At 46.1% G+C, this 15,686-nt stretch overlaps 1 pseudogene; it reads right to left on the bottom strand.

The window, feature by feature from the left end:
• Nucleotides 1-6,655: 6,655 nt before the first annotated feature.
• On the bottom strand, nt 6,656-12,028 carry LOC141039260 (uncharacterized; annotated as a pseudogene).
• Between the last annotated feature and the right edge of the window lie 3,658 nt (nt 12,029-15,686).

The following is a 15,686-nucleotide window of genomic DNA, read 5'->3' as shown; positions in this document are numbered from 1 at the left end:
CCAATAGGCATCCACGCGTCAGCATTTCAGGGGCTGGAGTTTTTGTTTTTTTTTGAAAGGGGGGGTTGGGGGTTTTGGGGGGTTAATTTAGGTGTTTCATATATTGTGTTAGCTAGCTAATTAATAGAGAGAAGTGTCCTCTCTTATCTTCGTGCTTGGTCGACGCTACGTACTATATACGTATGGAGAGGACTAGACACGCTAGCTAGTAATCAAATGAAGGAAACAGAAGATCGTCATGAACATATGCATACAGAGAGAAGTTATATCGACCACCTCTCCTTCTCCGAGAGATTGGTCGAACAACAAGTTCTCGTATATCTATCTGACACTACCGGCTACATATATACAATAATTATCTCTTACAATATAATCTCCTAACTAAATTGTAAGAACACAGGGTCCACATAGTATTCTTCATTTTCAGTGATCACGTGGTCTAGGAAGAATGCCGCCAATTCCTCTTGAATTGCTCGCATACGATCTGGCTAGGAGTTCATCCCGCATCCGAAAGATCTAATTTGAAGAAGGGGGTCAATACATATATATATGAATAAATGAAACTCAACACAAATGATGGTAATAAAATAAAATTGTGAATATTATTGCTTACGCACCTCATATTGTTCGTCAGAGTAGCCCCGCTCACAGGTCGTGTAGCGGATGGACTCACAAACGTAGTATCCACAGTAATTATTCCCGGGTTCCTGCCACAACCACTTTACAAGAAATAGAGGTCAATCAAACTGATAAGCAAGCATGCTAAATGGTATTTATGAAACTAGCGCTTGAATCACTAGGAGATGCGCGGAACATGCTACTATAGTACTTACTTTCGGGTGTTTAAATTGCAGCTTCTTCGGCAGTCCCGGAGCTTTTTTGGTGAATTTTCTCCAAACCCTGCCAGACAAAGAAAACAATTACTTGATATCAGGAAATGAACAAAGTTGCTGATATGGTGGATAATGATCGATTTAACTTACTTCTCGAGCATTTGAGTCATGTCCGCATAGTCCTGGGGATCTTTTCGTCTCGAGTCTAAAACGGTTACTACTCCCTGCTCAAGCTTAATCTCTAGGAGAATATAGTAGAAGCTGCGCACGCATGCATAAGTCATCAATTACATTACTATAACCTGGACTAATAAGGGAAACCGAATATGCACAAGACAGTAACACTCACTTGAAGTTGTAAGGAAAAAGTATTATATCTTTGTTTTCATTTATTACCAATGATCGTAGCAAGTTGGCCTCGGTATTTTCGGCATGATATTTAACCTCAGTTGCATCTATGAGATTTGTGTTAATGAACCCAATATCACCGATTTGTCTTTTCTTCAATTCGGCGATTTTCAATCTACATAATATAGTGAGGATAATTATAAATACATGCAATGAAAGAGCTGACCTATATAGAGAGACTTAATGACAGAAGTAGTACTACTTACAGATAGTAGCAAGTGATCGTTGATTTATCGAGGGCCTTTTGATTGAAAAACTGGAATAACTCCTCAAATGGAACATTCAACAGTTCAATTCCAACGAGGTCATGCTCCGGTTTAACTCTCAACGTCAAAGTATTCGTCCCCCAGAATCTCTGCAGGTTTTCATGTACCAATCATGTAATCTTCGCATCATCGTTGTTAGAGATCTTTCATCTTTGACGAGAGGCTTCCCGTAATGGTATTTGTGTTCGTCCACCTCCAAGATATCATAATGTACATCGTCGGGTAGGTAATCTCCAAGACTGCTATAACTGGGCACCATCCTCGGATCATTAGCGACGATGTCGCTAGACACCTTGAGCAGGGGGCACGATTGGTTTGCTTGTTCGCCGAGCTGGGCAATTTTTTCCCAGCTCATCGTTCTTTTAACCTTTGATCACTGACAGTACTTCCCGACCGCTCCGCTTCGGCAAATGTCTTTGCAATAATGCGCTCATAGTTGCCTTTCGGCGGAGACTTTGGTGGTTTTGTCAGGGCAGCCAGAGTGCGCTTCACTTTCACCGGATCTACCTTCTCCTCCGGAGGTGGATGGTTATTTGCTTTCACCCCTTCAAAGAAGTTCGTCACTTCGGCTCGCACGATCTTCGTGGTTTCCTCCTCGGTCCTCGCGTATGGTAACTTCTCTGGAGTCTTCAGAGAAGGACCGAATCTGTATTGCCTCCCGCCTCTGGCTGTACTGCTAGACGCCGGCAGAGCAGACGGAGCGGCTGCGGCTGTCTTCTTTCCTTGCTTACGAGGCGGAGGAGAAGGACTATGATGCACTGGAGCAGCCGGAGCGGCGGCGGGTCTCTTCCGCCCTTGCTGACGAGGCGGAGGAGGAGAAGGCTGGCTGCTCCGGCGCGCCGGCGCAGGCGGAGAAGGAGGAGGAGTGCCGCCACACGCCGGAGAAGGAGGCTGAGTGCCCTGATCACTCACCGGAGGAGGAGGCGGAGTGCCGCCACGCACCGGAGAAGGAGGCCGAGTGCCCTGATCACTCACCGGAGGAGGAGGCGGAGGAGGAGGCGGAGTGCCCTTACTCGCCGGAGGCGTCCAGTTCGGAAGGTTGATGAGCTCCTTCCGCCATAGGCATGGAGTGTTCAGAGCAGAACCCACCCGAGTCTCCCCTTCACCGGTAGGGTGGTCAAGCTGGAGGTCCTCAAATCCCTCCGTTATTTCATCCACCATCACCCTAGCATATCCTTCTGGAATCGGCCGGCAGTGATAGGTTGCGCCGGGTTCAGGAGGTAAAACAGAGCCAACAGCCGCCTTGACTTTGAAGTTCTGCCATTGCGTCATAAGGTGGCAATGTTGAGACTCCGTGATAGCATCCATGGGGTAGCTAGCAGGAGCCGTCAAAACATGCTCCGGCTGAAGCAGCTCGGTGGAAGCCACGTTGCTTCTCCGCTGAGATGGTGGGATAGCTTTGGGGGTAGTTTCAGCATGTCGATTGTCGTCTCGTTCCTCTAGAACTTGAACCCTTTCGTGCAGCTTCTGAATTTGGGTCTACTCCACTTTTTTCCTCCTCTCCTTGCTTTTGTAACCGCCTGCGTCCGGAAAACCAGCCTTCCACGGAACGGAGCCTGGCGTGCCTCGTGTCCGTCCAGGGTGCTCAGGATTCCCGAGGGTCATTGTGAGCTCGTCGTTCTCTCTGTCTGGAACGAACGTGCCTTCCTGCGCTGCATCGATATAGTGTTGAAGCCCCTTGACTGGTATTCTCAAAAGCTCGTCCGTCCAAACGCACCTCCCTGATACAGGGTCCAATTTTCCGCCAGCCCCGAAGAACCAAGTCCGGCAACGGTCTGGCCAGTTCATTGTCTATGGTTCGATCCCTTTATCAAGCAGATCATTCTCATCCTTGGCCCACTTAGACCGGGCTTTGAGGTAGCCACCTGACCCTGTGCGATGGGGTGAAGCTTCTTCTTCGCAGCATTCTTCTTGTTTGTCGCTGACATCTTCTTACTCTTTTCCGATGTTTTGTGGGCCACAAATGCGGGCCAGTGATCTCTGATCTTCTCATACCGGCCGATGAATTCTGGTGTCTCTTCTTTGTGGACAAACGTTTTCAGCTCATTCTTCCACCTCCTGAATAGGTCTGCCATCTTCTTAAGAGCATGAGACTTGATTAATTGCTTTTTAACTGGCTTCTCCGGATCCTCCTCTGGCGGTAGGGTGAAATTTGCCTTCAGCTCAGTCCAAAGATCATCTTTCTGCATATCATTGACATAAGACACCTCAGGATCTTCCTTCTTAGGCTTATACCATTGGTGGATGCTGATCGGGATCTTGTCCCAAACAAGAGCCCCGCACTGAGCAGCAAATGCTTCCTTTGTCCGGATGGGTTCAATCGGTTGGCCATCGCGAGCGATTGCTGTGATCTCAATCCTTTCATCCGAGCGCAACTTTCTTTTCGAGCCTCGTCTCTTTACCGAAGTTGTGCTCGATCCGGAGGGCTAGAAAAAAGAAGAAAGACGAGAATTAATTAATATGTGTACATACCAAAACAAGATGCATCAATTAGCTAGTCAGCACAGGCTTAACTAATATATTTACCTGGCCGGACTCTGTTCAGTCACCGGAGTCGTCACCTCGGGCTCCTTCTTGCACCAGCATTGGGTCACCGGAGCCATCATAATCATGTCTTTCCTCCTCCACTCTTCGATCACCGTAGCCTGCTTCTTCACCCTGTTCTTCCAGACCATCATTGTCGTTAAGATACGACAACACATCACCTCTGGCTAAGATTATGTCCCCCAACACCTCTTCTGCTTCCTCGTCTCGTCCGTGCTCCATTGTTTCTGCAAATATTACAACATGGCAATTATTACACAAACATGACATCAGGTGGATATATTAGTGCAAACGTAGACCTAGCTTATTCCGGGTTTGGGGTGGCCTCGGCAACGCTTCAAGGGTAGGGGCGCGGCGGGAGGGGGTAGGAGACCGACATCGTTTTTTTCTAGGGTTTGGGTGTCCTCGAGAGTTTTGATCGAGCGAGAGGGCCGGGGGGTGCTCCCGTGGTATAAGTTATCACGGTCGAAGTTATCCGGGAGGGGGTTATATCGACAACGACGACATACATACATGGGAAAATAATGTTATCGGGGAGGGGGCAGGTCGAACCCCCCCCCTCGTGTTGAAGTTATCGGGACACGGGGTATATCGACAACGACATATCCGATAAAAAATAAGAAGACGAAGAAGAAATAAAAAGAGGAGAAGATTGAAGAAAAAAAGAAGAAATAAAAAGAGGAGAAGAAGAAAGGAATAGAGGAGAAGATAGAAGAAAAAAAGAAGAAAAAAAAGAGGAGAAGAAGAAAGGAATAGAGGAGAAGAAGAAAAAATAGATATTCTATTTTTTCTTCTTCTCCTCTATTCCTTTCTTCTTCTCCTCTTCTTTTTCTTCTTTTTTCCTCTTCTTTTTTATTTCTCCTCTTCTTCCTCTCCTCTTCTTCTCCTTTCTTCCTCTTCTTATTTTTGTTTTTCCTCTCCTTCTTTTTCTTCTTCTTCCTTTCCTAGCTAGATATATAAAACATTTCTAAAAATGTAACTTTTGCATGTATAAAACTTTTCCATGGATCATCATTTCTCATATATATCCACCTATAGCCACATACATATATAAATGGAAAAAAATGCTATGAACAAAACTATATATACTTGGTAAATATTCTATGAACATCGCTTCTCATATATATCAATGCATACATCCATGGATCATCATTGCTCATATATCCATAGTTATATATAAAAACTTTTTGTATATGAACAAAAAACTTTGTATGAACAATTTTTTTTTTGACAAATTTCGCACATTCTAAATTTTCCTAACTCTTTTACAACCACAAAAATTACTCCAACTTCATGACAGTACCCACACTCAGAGAACATATATAGATAAAACTTTTCTAAAAATCTAACTTTTGCACATACGTATTTTTAAAACATCATTACAATTGAAAAAATACACACATACATACAAAAAAACATGTAAAAAATACATACATACATATATGAACATACATAAAAAAATACATATATCTAAAAAATACATCGGGGCAGGAGCGGCGCGCGGCGACGACGTCGGGCGAGAGCGCGGCGACGGCGAGGGCGCGGGCGACGGCGACGGGCGAGGGCGCGGGGCAGGGGCGGCGCACGTCGGGGCAGGGACAGCGCGCGGCGACGACGTCGGGCGAGGGCGCGGCGACGGCGAGAGCGCGGGCGACGGCGACGACGGGCGCGGGCGATGGGGACGGCGGGGGCGGCGGGCGGCGTCGGGGCAGCCTGGGGGCGTCGATGTCGTCGAGGGGTCGTCAGGGGCAACTGCGAGATGAAGATGAAAATTTTCACAAGTGTTGGTTATATACCCAGATCTTTGGTCCCGGTTCGTGGCACCAACCGGGACCAATGCCCCCCATTAGTTCCGGTTGGTGCCACCAACCGGGACCAAAGGTCTCTTTTCAGCAGCCCAAAGGGCGGGAAGCGGCGGCCTTTGGTCCAGGTTGGTGGCACCAACCGGGACTAAAGGGGGGCATTGGTTCCGGTTGGTGCCACGAACCGGGACCAAAGGTGTGCATTGGTCCCGGTTCGTGGCACCAACCGGGACCAATGTCCTGCGCCTGCCAAAGCCGCGGTGCGGTGGGATGTTTAGTCCCACCTCGCTAGCCAATGAGCGGGAGGACCTGTTTATAAGCCCTACCCCTCCATCTCCATTGAACTCCTCTGAACTGCAGGCCTCCGGGCCTAATCTTGCACTATTATACCTAAGGGCCTGTTGGGCCTTCTGCGGGCCTGAATCCTGGCCCATGGATGGGTTTCTAGTCGTATTCAGGCCGTGGTGGCCCAGTAGGTGGCATTTTTTTTATTTTTTTCTTTATTTATTTTATTTTGTTTCTACTTACAACAAAATAATTATTTATTTTATTTTATTTTGTTTCTAATTACTTATTTATTTTACTTTATGATAATTCCTTTTGCTATTAAAGTTTCTATCAAAAAAAGTTCTTTATGAAAATTATTTTTGCTTTTAATGATTTTGAACAGAAAATACTTCGATAATTTTAGTTGCATCAATTTTATATGATTTTAGTTTCAATAATACTAGAGGTTTCTTATAATGTTTTGAACAGAAAATACTTTGTTAATTTTAGTTTCATTCATTTTATTAAAGTTTATTTTATTTTTTTTCTACTTATATATTTTAATAAAGTTTATATTATTTTGTTTCTAATTACTTATTTATTTTATTTGTTATTTTTCATGCACCATTTTTCATGCATTTACTAATTATTTTGAGCTATAAGACCCTAAAATTGAAAAGCATTTCAAATGAACTCTGAAAAGGTTGAAAGTTGGCATGGTATCATCATTTCATCCACATAGCATGTGCAAGAAAGTTGAGAGGGTTACGACAAAAACTAGATGCACTTCATGTACAAAACGGACAATGGTATCATACTCGTCTGTTACAAAGTTGGCATGGTATCATCATAATAGTTGCGGGAGAAAGTCTTCACTTTTTCTTCGCTTGTGTCATTTGCTTATTGCACCGTAACCATGGATAATCTTCATCGTTTATCAGGATGCTTGGGTCAGCCTTGACTTTGAAGGGAGGAATTTCATGAAACTTTTCATAATCTTCAGACATGTCTGTCTTGCCCTCCACTCCCACAATGTCCCTTTTTCCTGCACTACGGGAAATAGATAATTTGCGTCAGGAGGCGTATTTGCCGTCTGCTTTTCGTCGGGCCAGACGGCAAAGACAAGGTTTGCCGTCTGTTGTAGACGGCAAAGAAATACTAACGGCAAAATAGACATTGCCGTCTGTCAAACAAAATACAAACGACAAACAGCTCACTTTGCCGTCTGCCAAAACAATAACAGACGGCACAGACTTTGCCGTCTGTTCTTTTGCTCTGTAGACCGGCAAAGTAAGATGTTTGCCGTCTGTATTTTATTTGGTAGACGGCAAAGAGAAAACACATCACGCGGATTGATCACGCGGATCCGTGACGTGGCAAGATCCAAAATAGACATCCTCTTCCATCGTAGTCATCGGACACACGCACCCACCCACCCACAGGTCAGGGCCCCACCCTGAGGCCTGCCCCGACCCACGACCCCCACGCCCCATGCGCCCATCTCCTCTCTCTCTCCTCATCCCCTCAGCGCCCTCCTCTCTCCTGCTCCTCTCTCCGTCTCCCCGACCAGAGCCACGCCGCCGGCCAGTTTCCTGATATCTCCTGCTTCCTCCTCTCTCCCAGCACCCGCCCGCCCGTCCGGCGTCCCCGAGCAGCCGCACGCCCGCACGCCGCCGGCCAGCACCTGCCCGTCAACCCGTCCCCGAGCAGCCGCACGCCCGCACGCCGCCGGCCAGCACCTGCCCGTCAACCCGTCCCCGAGCAGCCGGCTCCGCGCCCGTCGCTCATCCGGCCGGCGCCGCGCCCGTCGCTCATCCGGCCGGCGCCGCGCCCGCCCGTCCCCGAGAAGCCGCACTCCACGCCGCTCGTTCGTCCTTCCAGCACCGCGCCCCTCGCCTGCCTGTCCGTCATCGTCAGCGTGCAGCACCGCCGTCGCCGCCGCGTTCAACTCCGTCGCTGCCGCGTGAAGGTCCTCCGTCTCCGCCACGTGAAGCTCCGCCAGCTCGCCAGCGCTTCATGAAGCTCCACCCTCCTCTCTTCCGCGGCTCGTGCTCCCTCCTACACGGCCGCCAAACAACAATAGGGCATGACCAAACGTTGACCATGACGACGCGCGACGCGGCCCTCTCAGCGCTGTTGGGCGAGCAGCTCAGTTCCGGCGAGCTCCGCCTCAATTTGATTTGGTTCTGTATGAGTTTGCTGCTTTACTAGTGTCGTTGTCCCCTTTTGCGTGTGCGTCCTTAGTTGATCTTAGTTTTTAATTCTGTCATTTAGGCTTGTAGTCTTTGCTGGGGCAGCGGTGGGGCTGTCCTCCGCGTGCTGATTTGGTACTGTGTAAGACAATTTGGTTTCTTTGCTATGTAATGGAGCCGGACCTCTTGTGCTCTTTTCCTCTAAAAAATGGTTGTTGGGCGAGATGCTCTGCTCCGGCGTCTTTTAAAAAGAAAGAAAAAACAAACTTTGCCGTCTGTAGTTTATTCTGACTTACGGCAAAGCACACTATTTGACTGACAGCAAAGAAAAGTTCTTTGCCGTCTGCTATTTTTGTGGCAGACGGCAAATTCACAGTTTGGCTACGGCAAAATCTTTGCCGTCTGTTCGATGAAAAGCTGATGGCAAAATATTCTTTGCTGACTTATCTTTGCCGTCTGCTTCCTGACGGCAAAATCTTTGCCGTCTGGATTTAGTCTTGGCCGTCTGTTGCTCACAGATGGCAAATTACCTGTTTCCTATAGTGCTGAAAGAACTATGTGGCGCTTTGGCTCATCGTATGATGTATTCACTTCCTTATCTTTTCTTTTTCTCGGTCTGGTGGACATGTCCTTCACATAGATAACATGTGCCACATCATTGGCTAGGACGAACGGTTCGTCAGTGTACCCAAGATTGTTCAGATCCACTGTTGTCATTCCGTACTGTGGGTCTACCTGTACCCCGCCTCCTGACAGATTGACCCATTTGCACTTAAACAAAGGGACCTTAAAATCATGTCCGTAGTCAAGTTCCCATATGTCCATTATGTAACCATAATATGTGTCCTTTCCCCTCTCGGTTGCTGCATCAAAGCGGACACCGCTGTTTTGGTTGGTGCTCTTTTGATCTTGGGCGATCGTGTAAAATGTATTCCCATTTATCTCGTATCCTTTGTAAGCCCATACAGTCGAAGATGGTCCCCTGGACAACGAGTACAACTCATCACAAACAGTGGTGTCACCTCTGAGACGTGTTTCCAACCAACTGCTGAAAGTTCTGATGTGTTCACATGTAATCCACTCGTCACACTGCTCCGGGTGTTTGGAGCGCAGACTGTTCTTGTGTTCATCGACATACGGGGTCACCAAGGTAGAGTTCTATAGAACTGTGTAGTGTGCTTGAGACCAAGAATGCCCGTCCCTGCATATTATTGAGTCCGCTCCTAGCGTGCCTTTTCCAGTCAGTCTCCCCTCATACCGCGATTTAGGAAGACCTACCTTCTTAAGGCCAGGAATGAAGTCAAGACAAAACCCAATGACATCCTCTGTTTGATGGCCCATGGAGATGCTTCCTTCTGGCCTAGCGCGGTTACGGACATATTTCTTTAGGACTCCCATGAACCTCTCAAAGGGGAACATATTATGTAGAAATACGGGCCCCAGAATGACAATCTCGTCGACTAGATGAACTAGTACGTGCGTCATGATATTGAAGAAGGATGGTGGGAACACCAGCTCGAAACTGACAAGACATTGCGCCACATCACTCCTTAGCCTTGGTATGATTTCTGGATCGATCACCTTCTGAGAGATTGCATTGAGGAATGCACATAGCTTCACAATGGCTAATCGGACGTTTTCCGGTAGAAGCCCCCTCAATGCAACCGGAAGCAGTTGCGTCATAATCACGTGGCAGTCATGAGACTTTAGGTTCTGGAACTTTTTCTCTGGCATATTTATTATTCCCTTTATATTCGACGAGAAGCCAGTCGGGACCTTCATACTGAGCAGGCATTCAAAGAAGATTTCTTTCTCTTCTTTCGTAAGAGCGTAGCTGGCAGGACCTTCATACTGCTTCGGAGGCATGCCGTCTTTTTCGTGCAAACGTTGCAGGTCCTCCCGTGCCTCAGGTGTATCTTTTGTCTTCCCATACACGCCCAAGAAGCCTAGCAGGTTCACGCAAAGGTTCTTCATCACGTGCATCACGTCGATTGAAGAGCGGACCTCTAGGTCTTTCCAGTAGGGTAGGTCCCAAAATATAGATTTCTTCTTCCACATGGGTGCGTGTCCCTCAGCGTCATTCGGAACAGCTAATCCGCCGGGACCCTTTCCAAAGATTACATGTAAATCATTGACCATAGCAAGTACGTGATCACCGGTATGCATGGCGGGCTTCTTCCGGTGATCTGCCTCGCCTTCGAAATGCTTGCCTTTCTTTCGACATTGATGGTTGGTCGGAAGAAATCGACGATGGCCCAGGTACACATTCTTCCTGCATTTTTCCAGGTATATACTTTCAGTGTCATCTAAACAGTGCGTGCATGCGTGGTATCCCTTGTTTGTCTGTCCTGAAAGGTTACTGAGAGCGGGCCAATCGTTGATGGTTACAAACAGCAATGCGTGCAGGTTAAATTCCTCCTGTTTGTGCTCATCCCACGTACGTACACCATTTCCATTCCATAGCTATAAAAGTTCCTCAACTAATGGCCTTAGGTACACATCAATGTCGTTGCCGGGTTGCTTAGGGCCTTGGATGAGAACTGGCATCATAATGAACTTCCGCTTCATGCACATCCAAGGAGGAAGGTTATACATACATAGAGTCACGGGCCAGGTGTTGTGATTGCTGCTCTGCTCCCCGAAAGGATTAATGCCATCCGCCCTTAAACCAAACCATACGTTCCTTGGGTCAGCTGCAAACTCAGCCCAATACTTTCTCTCGATTTTTCTCCACTGCGACCCGTCAGCGGGTGGTCTCAACTTCCCGTCTTTCTTACGGTCCTCACTGTGCCATCGCATCAACTTGGCATGCTCTTCGTTTCTGAACAGACGTTTCAACCGTGGTATTATAGGAGCATACCACATCACCTTCGCAGGAACCCTCTTCCTAGGGGGCTCGCCGTCAACATCACCAGGGTCATCTCGTCTGATCTGATACCGCAATGCACCGCATACCGGGCATGTGTTCAGATCCTTGTATGCACCGCGGTAGAGGATGCAGTCATTAGGGCATGCATGTACCTTCTGCACCTCCAACCCTAGAGGGCATACGACCTTCTTTGCTGCGTATGTACTGTCGGGCAATTCGTTATCCTTTGGAAGCTTCTTCTTCAATATTTTCAATAGCTTCTCAAATCCTTTGTCATGCACAACATTCTCTGCCTTCCACTGCAGCAATTCCAGTACGGTATCGAGCTTTGTGTTGCTATCTTCGCAATTGGGGTACAACCCTTTTTGTGATCCTCTAATATGCAATCGAACTTCAGCTTCTCCTTTTGACTTTCGCATTGCGTCCTTGCATCGACAATGACCCGGCGGAGATCATCATCATCGGGCACTGGTTCCTCTTGATCTTCAGCAGCTTCCCCCATTGCAGCATCATTGGGCACATCGTCTGGTTCCTCTTGATCTTCAGCAGCTTCCCCCGTTGCAGCATCACCGTGTTCAGGGGGCACATAGTTGTCATCGTCCTCTTCTTCTTCGTCGTCTTCCATCATAACCCCTATTTCTCCGTGCCTCCTCCAAACATTATATTGTGGCATGAAACCCTTGTAAAGCAGGTGGGTGTGAAGGATTTTCCGGTCAGAGTAAGACTTCGTATTCCCACATGTAGGGCATGGACAACACATAAAACCATTCTGCTTGTTTGCCTCAGCCACTTCGAGAAAATCATGCATGCCCTTAATGTACTCGGAGGTGTGTCTGTCACCGTACATCCATTGCCGGTTCATTTGTGTGCATTATATATAATTAACTGTGTCAAAAACCATTACAGAACATCATGAGTAGATAATTAGGTGACCAAATTAATAGAAGTTCATCATCACATTAAAACCAAAGTACATACATAGTTCTCATCTAACAACATATAGCTCTCCAGAGCATCTAATTAATTAAACAATACATTGAAACTATGTAAAACATTTCAATGCGAAAACAAATGCGATCATAATCGCAACCAAGGTAACAATTGATCCAACGGCATAATGATACCAAGCCTCGGTATGAATGGCATATTTTCTAATCTTTCTAATCTTCAAGCGCATTGCATCCATCTTGATCTTGTGATCATCGACGACATCCGCAACATGCAACTCCAATATCATCTTCTCCTCAATTTTTTTTATTTTTTCCTTGAACTAATTGTTTTTTTCTTCAACTAAATTTAACCTCTCAACAATAGGGTTGGTTGAATTTCCGGTTCAACCACCTCCTAGAGAAATAAAATCTATGTCACGTTGGTCGGCATAATTGTCATAAACAATAAATGAACCAAATAGTTATAAAAAGATAATATATACCGCATCCGAATCATAGACAGGACGAGGGCCGACGGGGGCGGATACCAAAACCATCGCACTATATAATAAGAAGGAATAATAAAAGTAACAAAATTAGACATGTATCTATCTGAAGTAAGAATTTTTTTTCTTTCAGAAAGAAGATAAGAACAAGAGGCTCACCACGGTAGTGCTGGCGACGAGATCGGCGCGGGCGATCGACGGCGGTGAGGACGGGGATGGGACGTGACGGACCGCTAAACCTAGACAAATCTCGGGGAAAATGGAGCTCGGGGGTCGAGTTTCGAGAGGAGAAAGATTAACTAGTGTGGCTCAGACATTTCATCGAACACCTCATGTGCATAGGAGGTGAGCTAGAGCGCCCAAATGCCCTCCCTTCGACGGCCAGAAAAAATAGAGCACTGTGGAGTGCTCTGCTGCGGCGATGGGGTATATATAGGCAGCTCATTTGTCCCGGTTCGTGGCCAGACCCGGTAATAAATCCGGGCCTTCTGCCCCGGTTCATGCCAATAACAGGGACCAATGGCTGTGGGCCAGGAGCGAGGCCCATTAGTCCCAGTTCGTGCCTCGAACCGGGACAAATGGTTCAATACGAACCGGGACCAATGCCCACGAGGCCCCGGCCGCCCCCCTGGACTCACGAACCGGGACGAATGCCCCCATGGGTCCCGGTTCGTGACTGAACCGGGACTAATGGGCTTGCCATGCCCGAACGAAAGCCATGTTTTCTACTAGTGATATCGTGACCCGTAGCTATGCAGGACGAACACCAAAGTTACTAGAGAGCACAACTCCACTTTTCTGGATTGGTTAAAGAGCATATTCTTGCTAATCCGCCGGAAGAGGACTCTAAGGACGGATTTCTCATATACACCGTGGCACATGGCCCCGCGGCCAACCTCGCGACCAATCAGGCATACGATATCAACGGATACACGTTCTACGTGGAGGCCAAAGATATGAACAGTGATTTTCAGAACTTGGGGGTGACGATGGCATGCATGACCGGCGACAACACCACAACTGAGAGATTTTACGGAAGGGTCGATGAGATCTGGGAGCCTGACTACTCTGGACTGCACAACACAACGATGTTATATATATATATATATATATATATATATATATATATATATATATATATATATATATATATATATATATATATATATATATATATATATATGTGTGTGTGTGTGTGTGTGTGTGTGTGTGTGTGTGTGTGTGCGCGCGCGCGCGCGCGTGTGTGTTTATTTTGTGTACGCACTTAACCGTTATCAGTGAAATGATGTGTAATATATATCGTCTTAGTTATATACATTAATGCATCCCATTCCCACCATGGATATGGTTGCGGTTAGCTTAGTCGTCTTTCGGAGGAGAAAAAGAAAAAGGAAACCTAAAGAAAAAGAAAACAACATGAAAAAGGAATAGAATAGTAAATGAAAATAAATAGAAAAAGGACAAAGAAAACACGAAATGAAAAGAAAAAGAAAATGTAAGTGAAACAAAATGAAAAAGGAGCTATAGCTACATAAGATAGCAGTAGAGAGGTTTTGTAACTCGCGCTATAGCTACTAATAGCAGTAGCGCAGTTTTTTAACCCGCGCTATAGTTACATAAGATAGCAGTAGCAGAACTGGGGTTATGTAACCCATGCTATAGCTATCTTACCTATACCGCTGGTTGGGGAACTGTGCTACTGCTATTCTAACATAACCCACTGTGCTATCTTCCTCCTCTCCTTCTTTCCTCCATCCCATTCCCCATTCGATTCCTCTCCTCCCAAGCCGCGTCGTTGCCCTCCGTCGGCCGTCGCGCGCCCTCCGTCGGCCGTCGCGCGCCCTCCGTCGCCGCCTGCGCCTCGTCCGTCGCCGCCCGTCTCATCGGCGCCCGCTCCTCCACCTGCAGCCATCTTCCCCAAGCTCCAGCTCGCCGTCGACATCTCTCCTGAGCTCCACCTCGCCGCCGACGTCTCCCCTAGCCTCTTGTAAGTCCTCCACCCCTCCTTCTCTCTCTCTGCCTAAGGGTTCTAGGGTTCATGTAGTTAGGTTAATGTAGTTAGGTTCGAGGGTTCATGAAATAGCTATGTTTAATTTACAATTGAAAATAGTAGATTTTGTGAATTCAAAATTTAGAAAATGATGTCGTGAATTAAAAATTCAGAAAATTAGGAATTCAATTATCAGAAAATGTCTTGATGAAATAGCTATATCCTGATGTTACTACTGTTCATGGTTGTAGGCATTTTGTGAATTCTGAACTCAAAATTATCAATATTATAAAATAGAACAGAAATAAAGTCAATTTTTTCTGTGTATACTTTCTGTATCAAATTAAGACGGAAATATTATTCTAGGAATTTTTATTGGTATTTTGCTAGGTAGCAAATTAGGACAGACATATTATTCTAGGAATTTTTATTGGTGGACGTCCTAGTAGGCAATTTAGGTGTCCTATAGGTGTAGTTAACATAATTCTATGTATTTAATTTTTTTAGTTAAAGCAATTGTTTCTATTTAAAGAAAAAACAGAATTGATTAACACTAGTTTCAAATATTGTGAAGAAAAAGTACTTCTTGTATTTTTCTTCAAGTTCTATATTTTTCTTCCTGTTATATGCATTTTACAAGTAATGATAACTTCTTGCACTCCACTTCAGTAACGATCCGAGTAAATGTGATTTGCCCTCGTTGATATGTTATATGCAATTTGGAAGTGTATGTGTGATTTGGAAAATGATGGTTATGTGTAGGGAAATGATCCGAGTGTCCTATGTTTCGCAGGAGTGTTGATACATTTCCATTCTGGTGAATTTCAGACGCTCGATATGTCCACTTTTTAGCAAAGGTCAAGCCGAAATTTCTCGTGAATTTTTGCATGACTTGTGCTAGAAAGTAGGCATATCGAGTGTCGGGATTTGCAGCAACGGGAATGAAATGGCATTCCGTCAAACCATAGACTTTTTTATGTCATTACGCATTTTATTATAGTTTAAGAATTAAACAAGGAGACTTAATCGTAGGAAACAGTCGAACAGCAAATAAACTGGGCCTTCTGACCACGGTGCAGA

The sequence above is a fragment of the Aegilops tauschii genome, chromosome 1 (assembly GCF_002575655.3).
Source record: "Aegilops tauschii subsp. strangulata cultivar AL8/78 chromosome 1, Aet v6.0, whole genome shotgun sequence".
Lineage (NCBI taxonomy): Eukaryota > Viridiplantae > Streptophyta > Magnoliopsida > Poales > Poaceae > Aegilops > Aegilops tauschii.
The sequence above is the reverse complement of the archived record's forward strand: the minus strand, read 5'-3'. Positions and strand labels throughout refer to the sequence as shown.